Raw genomic sequence first — 6,819 nt, 5'->3', positions numbered from 1 at the left:
TTGACTCACTTCCCCCTTTCTTTCCCTCCCCCTACTCCCAGAGGGACGGAGAGGAGAATCGAAAAGAATGCAACTCCCACGGGTTGAGATAAGAACAGTTTAGTAAGTAAGGTATAACACAGATCACTACTGCTACCACCAATGATAATAATGATAAAGGAAATAACAAGGGAAGAGAATACAACACCTCAGCACCAGCTGACCGATAAGCTCCGACCGATACCTCCTCCAACCCTGCAGACTCCCAGCCCTTCCGGCTAACTCCCAGTTACATCCTGGGCATGACGTGCTGTGGTATGGAATACCTCTTTGGTCAGTTTGGGTCAGGTGTCCTGTCGCTGCTTCCTCCTGGCTTCCCCTCCTCCCTGGCAGAGCATGAGGCTCACAAAGTCCTTGGCCAAACCAAAACATCTCTATCAGCTCTGTTCCCAGGCCGAAAATCAAAACACTGCACTGCACCAGCTACCAAGAAGGGGAAAAATGACTGCTACTGCTGAACCCAGGACAGAAATCCACCAGCCTTAAATAAGCATAAGCAGAGAATCAGCTACAAAATTAGTCCCATGGAAGACTCCGAAGAGATTGACTTTTCCATGGAAATAAGAATTGTGCTGAATACTTTAATACTGTTGTCAAGAAAATCACAGTTCCATAAAGGAACAGAGAATTCATAAGTAAATCATGATAGGGAATAGAATAATATGCCACATAGGATAATACAATATTAACAATATTGGAACATTAATTATCATAAATAACAGTATAGTTATTCATTTTTTACAAAGGATAAAACACAGTCACACAACCATTTTCTCATAGCATACAGCTCACTGCTTGGAAACTCCTTATAGCTACCCCATATCAAGACACACATTTTGTTTCGTTAGGATACTCAGACATATCAGGCAGAAGAAATAAGGCAGGTGAGCAGTGCAGGTGAACCTGAAGCAAAACTTGTATGATTTATCAATTCCAAGAGCAGGCAAAATCACAAAAGGGACTTCTGAGGGATGTGTACAGTTTGCACTGGCCTGCCAGGAAACCACAGACTTCATAGCAGAGTGCTATTTTTGAGATTGCAGGACCCAAATGTGAGCATGCCTAATTCTGGAAATGGTCATGTACACTGCCTGCCCCCTGTGTAGAGCTAACCAGGTCTGCATGGGCTCTGCATGGGCTCTCTTGTGGGGCATCAGGTAAGGCCCCCAGATGATGAGGGCTAACATGACAGATCAGATTTGACTAGGGTATAAATGGGACCAAACAGAGGGCCAGTGGAGTTGGTCCTCCTCAGAGCAGCAGATCTGGAGTTAGTCAATTGCTGAAGTGAGTAGCTCAAGAGAGGACGCCTTCAACACCAGAGCGGGGGGGAGATCAGCGTCCAGGAGCCTCAACTCAGAGCAACAAGAGCCACCGAGGGAGCCTCAAGTCCTCGACAGGACCTGCCCAGGAGCAGGCAGTTCAGCTGACGCGAGCAGCTGACTCACACGGGGCGGAGCCTGAAGCAGCGGCACCAGCCCTGACAGGTTAAAAACCTGCCCCAGGGAGGGCGAGCGACCAACAGCGCGGTGAGGCAGTTTGCTTGGGCAGGCTAGCGGGATGGTGAGCACTCATATGACTAGGGTCCGGTCCGGGAGCTCTGCTCTTGCTGCCCCGGCGGTGGCCAGCCTAGGCACCCAGACAGAGCCGATGAGAGGGAGGCTGCAGTCCAGAGCTCGGGGTATAGAGACTGCCTGCACTGGTCTTGTGAGGGAATGGTGCACAATGGGCAAGGCTGCACTCGGTGCTCCCTGGTGGAGGTCCTCCTGCAGCAGGTGGCTGAGCTGCGGGAAGCTGTTAACAGACTGCAAGATGTCAGGGAAGCTGAGAGGAAGCAGGAATGCTTGCTCCCGGCCCAAACTATGCAGGGGCCTCGAGCTTCACCTCTACCTCATGAAGGAAAGAAGGAGGCCGTTAACTTGGGAAGCTGGGAATTAGTGACAAAAAAAAAAAAACAACAAAAAACAAACAAAAAAAGGAGGATAAGGACAATCAAAAGCAAGGGGCTTCTCCCTAAATCTGTTGTCCCCATGCAGAACCTCTTTGCTGTCCTGCAAGGGGCTAATGAGGAAACACACTTGAGCCAGAAACAGCCGGCTGATGCACTGGTAAAGAGGATCTCTACTGGTGCTGCTAGGAAAAAGCGGCGGGTCGTAGTAGTGGGGGACTCTACACTGAAAGGGACAGAAGCAGGGGGGGGCCAAGACTCTTGGTAGATATTCAAGGATCACCTGCTACAAGCTCAGGAGTGTTGCATCCGAACTAGAAGGAAGTGCAGCAGGAGGGCCAGGAGACCTCCTTGGATGGATAAGGAGCTCCTGAGGAAAATTCAAATGAAAAAAGAGGCTTATAATAAGTGGAAGCAAGGACAGGCAGCCTGGGAAGAGTACAGGGATGTTGTCTGGGAACCTAGGGACCAGGTTAGGAAAGCTAAGGCCCAGTTAGAATTAAACTTGGCTAGGGGTATTAAGGATAACAGAAAGGGATTCTACAGGAACATAGCAAATAAAAAACAGACTAGGGAGAACGTAGGCCCCCTCAGGAAGCTCAGGTTGTGAATGCTCCGTCCCTGGCAGTGTTCAAGACCAGGTTGGGCAAGGCCTTGGGTGATATGATTTAGCGTGAGGTGTCCCTGCCCATGGCAGGGGGGTTGGAGCTAGATGATCCTTTCCAACCCTAACTATTCTATGATTCTTCGACTCTTCCCTCTAATCATATCCATAACTTCTATGATTATTATAATTTTAAGAGACAAGAAGAAGCAAGTTCAGTTTGGTACTCCACTGTAATTATTTTTCATTTAATATTTAATAACATTTTATCCAGTTTCACTCTTTATGTTAATGACTAGTTTATTCTCAATTTTTTTTTTTTTTTTTTATAATTGTAGACTAAAAACAAAAGACAGAAGGCAAAAGAAGACAAAGGAATATGAATGCTACAAAATTGTTTAAATGGTCTGGGAATAAACTTACAGCCTAAAGTTACATGTTAGTGTATGCATGTGAGATCAGAAGTATACTGTATATATATATATAGAAACACAGACCTCATATACATATGCATATACACACAATTATACCTACATTTATTGAAAAGATGCAGTTTGCTGATATCTTAAAATACTTTTAAAAAACAAAGCATACTAAGAGTATTGAAATAAAACAGTACTTTGGTGCAAGCATTCAGTTACAGTTTTCTGCAAAGGACAGAGGAACATTTTGCCTTAAAAAAAAAAACAAAAACCACATTTTTAAATCTGTATATAGTTACAAAGATGAAATGTAAAATATCCCAAAGTAAATATAAGAATACTCTCACAGAAAAGGAAATGAGAGATTGTATTGTACAATACAGTCATCTCAGCAGTGAGTCATTATCAAGGAGAAAGCATAGTAAGTATGTGATCTTTATCATGGAAAAGTTAATGTGTCTTGATTATTTAAGATTTAAATAGTGGCCTGATAACATGTTTCAGTGGGTGGGAAAAAAATCTGTTTGAAGTGGTAGTTGAAACTTCTGCTTGTGATGTCTCACTGCCCAAGCTATTAAGAATTTGGATACTCTAGCGCTGTTTTGAAATCACATAGCAAATATCTTTCCACATCTATACCACCAGATGAAGAAGGCAGCAACCCCCTTCTGCTTCCCATACAGTAGATAAAAAGATAAAGAGATATTCCATTAAGCAAACTGATGCTAGAACTCAGAATGTAGGTCTTCATCAAAGAGACAGATCAAAAAGCCATGAACAAAATTACCCTACATGACAGTCAAAAATATTATATAATGAGAAAAGATAATAGTTGGCAGGAATAGCCACTGATTTACACCATAAATCACAATTTTGTGTAGACATAATAATGCTAGAATAATGCATGTTAATTATGCTAAAAGAATATTTTTATGTTATGGCTGCTATTCTGGTTTTTGTGGGTTATTTTTCCTTATCAGTTTGTACATCAGTTATCAAAGCTGTATTTAGTATGTGCATTGTAAACTTCATGTGCACATACCCCTAAGTTTATGGCCTGCACATATAAAAGCTCAAAATGTCTATCAGCCTTTTCATAAGCTTGTCTTTAATGTACATCTGAGGGACTGGAAAGTACTATTGTGTTTTAAATGTTATGGAGCTGAAGGACAGAAAATCTAAAGACTTCTTAACAGGAAAAGAATTGCAGTAGCAGTGTCTGTAGAGTAGCTCTTTGAGTTCTTTGTTGATACTCCTTTGCAAATGAACAAAAAAATATCTTGGGGCAGCATTGTATTAGTGGTCTAGTATACATTTGCTGCTTCGATCCTGAAAGCTGTTCAGAGCAAGAAAAAATATGCACTGAATGACTCTTAGTATAACCTCCAGAGTGTCTGAAATGTAGGTAGATCAAGAAATGAAGGAGTTTTCTGAATTCAAGACTGGGATTTTTTGCCATTTTATTCTGGTCATTTTCTTATCTATCGGTCTGTTGTGCTAGAAAAAAAAAATGTCCAAGACATATTTTTACCAAAGATATAGAAAGGTGCAATGTGTATACTTAGTCTTGGATTATTTTTGTTTTGTTTTGTTTTTTTTTAACGTTCAGCCTAGCAGGATCCTCTGCTGCTCTATCTGGAATTTTGGAATACTTTAAAGTGTTGTAATAAAGGGTGAAGTTCGATATTGCCAACTAGAATTTTCCTATGGCCACTTTTTTTCTCTCTATCTAACATATTGTCTACCTTCTTTTATTTCATTTTTTGCTTTTAACACAATTCTTTTTATTATTCTGTTCAGCCTCTGATATCTGACCTTGACTTATACCTTATTCTTTAAAATATATAGGTAACATTGTAACTGCAATGATATTTACTGGCAGAGCAGTGGGTTTTAATTAGCCAGAGAGCCTGAACCCTGAACCTGAACCTGAATTAGCCCCTGAACCCTTCTGGTTCAGGGAGTATACATAAACTCCTGAAAATTCAGATTTCCCTTTCCATTGTAAAAATTTTGATAACTTAGATCTTAAAACAAATTCAATGGGTAGCTTCCCTTTCAGTTAGAGAGGCATTCCACCAGACTTAGAGATATTTTTCTTTTTTCATCTCGTGTTTTATTAAATTCATGTTTATTAATATTATGTCAATTTTAAAATATATTTCACAGACATCTAAATACATTGCTCTGTACTGAGGTACTTGTAATTCTTCACATTAATTGAAGAACAATATTGCCTTTCAGTTCTCCATAAAAACAGATGATCATAATGCATCAGAAAACTATGGAGCATGAAGCTTTGAACAAATTGTAGAATGTTATTCAGAGATTGCAGCTCATATCTCCACTTTTCAGGGACTATTTTATCACACCAGGTCTGAATTTCTCTTCAATAAGTCACTGTGTTGAAGTAAAATACCTTATTGTGCATAGAATAACTACGTGCTATAGCTATCTGTACAGAACTATGGTTGTACCATAAACACTTTTTTTTCTTTTTTTCTTTTTTGGCACATAAAATCAGGAAATACACTTTATACTTGACAGCAGAAGCTGTGAAAGGAATCTCCATGTAGATATTATAAGTGGGTCACTTTTCCATAGAAATACAATCATATCCTTTATTTGAGAGAACTGTGAGATTTAAACAAAAATTCTTCCACTTAAGTGAGACTTTTTTTATTAATATTATACTAATATGGAGTAGTGCTCTACTTACCTTATTTTCACTAGGTCAGCAGTAGTAATTAGAACAGACTGAATATAGAGAATTAGCTCCTGAAGGATGCTAAGCTCAGGATCTTGTTTATGAGCAAAGAGGAAGCACATCTTCTATATAAAGAAAATCAAGAATTTATTGTAACTATAATTGAAATCTTGAGAATCTAGTTATTATTAGCTCAGGTCTAATTATTACCAAAACCAGAAAGAATAAAGCTGCAGCTAAAATAGTTCTACATACACTTCTTGGTTTCTACCCCTTTCCTGGTATTGTGCTCACCCTTCCCCTCCTTCTCTGGGTTTAATGTCTGTTATTGTACACCAATGAGGAGGGAATGTTATGCAAGGGGAAATATTATGTTCATGTTGATGGTTTCTTCTTCAGCCCTTTAGGGTCGACTTGGGGTTATTTCTATGTGTTTGCTAACCTTTCTCTTTCTCCCTTGGCCTACAGCCTCAGGTTACATTCAGATTTACTATCTATTGTGACCTTTCCATAAGTTATTTCTTTGCTAGCCCTAAACCCAGTTCTGCCCAACTCCAGGACTCCACTTCTTTAACTGACCATGAGTGCTGTTGGTCATAGACATGGTGCCACTAGAGTAGGGATGTTGAAAAATGGGCACACAGACAATTGTAGGAAAAATATTATTTTAATGGAAAATGCAGGACTAAAGCAGTTAGCTCCAGTGCACATGCTATTGGATTAAATTTATCAAGAAGAAATATTCTGTTGTCTTGCAGCATCGTATGACCACAGCCTTGCAGTATACAAACCTAGTGTCTGATAAAAATCATACTGAAAAAGAATTCCACAGATATGTAAGAATCCAACTCATGATGTTAAGTATTAGTGCTTTTTGTATCTGTTTCTCGTGTCTCGTGGTTTAAGCCCAGCTGGCAAAACAAAAAAAAAGCAGCCGCTCGCTCACTTCCTCCCCGTCCTCCCCCCGCTCCTGGAGGGATGGGGAGGAAAGTCGAAAGAATGTAACTCCCATGGGCTGAGATAAGAACAGTCCAGTAACTAAGGTATAACACAAACCACTACTGCTACCACCAATAATAATAATGATAAGGGAAATAAC

This window comes from Pezoporus wallicus, unplaced genomic scaffold (assembly GCF_028554395.1).
Source record: "Pezoporus wallicus isolate ANWC-B61680 ecotype Strahan unplaced genomic scaffold, APGP_CSIRO_Pwel_v1 contig_4758, whole genome shotgun sequence".
NCBI classification, from domain to species: domain Eukaryota; kingdom Metazoa; phylum Chordata; class Aves; order Psittaciformes; family Psittacidae; genus Pezoporus; species Pezoporus wallicus.
The sequence above is the reverse complement of the archived record's forward strand: the minus strand, read 5'-3'. Positions refer to the sequence as shown.